The sequence below is a fragment of the Pseudophryne corroboree genome, chromosome 4, assembly GCF_028390025.1.
Source record: "Pseudophryne corroboree isolate aPseCor3 chromosome 4, aPseCor3.hap2, whole genome shotgun sequence".
NCBI lineage: Eukaryota > Metazoa > Chordata > Amphibia > Anura > Myobatrachidae > Pseudophryne > Pseudophryne corroboree.
Window position 1 is genome coordinate 282,916,671 of NC_086447.1, and position 1,131 is coordinate 282,917,801.

At 39.9% G+C, this 1,131-nt stretch overlaps 1 pseudogene; it reads right to left on the minus strand.

Annotated features, from left to right (window-relative positions):
• Nucleotides 1-219: 219 nt before the first annotated feature.
• On the minus strand, nt 220-338 carry LOC134912864 (5S ribosomal RNA; annotated as a pseudogene).
• Between the last annotated feature and the right edge of the window lie 793 nt (nt 339-1,131).

A 1,131-nucleotide genomic window follows, 5' to 3' on the forward strand; every position in this document is an offset into this window, starting at 1 on the left:
TGCGTATAGATTGGTGCAGTTTTGATATAGCACCTAGGTCAAAAAGAGTTATGAGAATTAATAGAATGAATGGTAGAAACCAGTCACTTCTGCTTTTGCCCATCTGTTGCCATCGAATGGGCAATGAGAGAGTGTAATGAGCCCGGAGAGTCTGGTCTAGAAGGAAGTAGAGTACAATTCTGCTTTCCAAGGTGAGTGGGGTAATTTGACTGTCCTGTATTGCTACAGTACCTGGTATTCCTAGAGGGTCGCCCTCTCTGGTACTGACCCGGCCCAACACTGCTTGGCTTCCAAGATCAGATGAGATCAGGCTTATCAACTGTGGTATGACTGTTGGTAATAGGTTAGTATCCTATTGTTCCATGTGAGATTACCCATTTTGGATGAGATAGTGTATCAGATACAAGGGGAGGTAAGTATGAAGAATCAGAAAGATGAAGAATTAAAGTTGGAAGTAAGGTAAGTACAGGTTGAGTATCCCATATCCAAAATGCTCGGGACCAGAAGTATTTTGGATATCAGATGTTTCCGTATTTTGGAATAATTGCATACCATAATGAGATATTATGTTGATGGGATCCAAGTCTAAGCACAAAATGCATTCATGTTTCATATACACCTTATACACACAGCCTGAAGGTCATTTTAGCAAATATTTTTAATAACTTTGTGCATTAAACAAAGTTTGTGTACAAACACATAATTCATTTATGTTTTATATACACTTTATACACACAGCCAGGAGGTCATTTAATACAATATTTTTTATAACTTTGTGTATTAAACAAAGTTTGTGTTACAATCCTGAGCACTCATGTTTTGTTATTGTTATAATTACCTTTGCTTCAGTTTGTGGAACTACAGGTCACAGCTAGCTCCTGAATAGTTGTCTCCCAGTGCCTTTGCTCCTGCACTCAGCAACTGACTTCACAGGTGTCTGGATTCTGTAATTACAGCTCGTTACCTGAAAACTACTAATCAGCTTGTCAGCCTGCTCAGTCTGCACTGCAGCTGCATGTTATATCAATTACTGGGGGCCTGTCTGGTGCTCACAACTGATTGGTCCAGCCTGTTCTTTTAAGCCTCTCAATCCCAAGAAGCTTTGCCAGTTATAGCTACTCCATGTGGTGT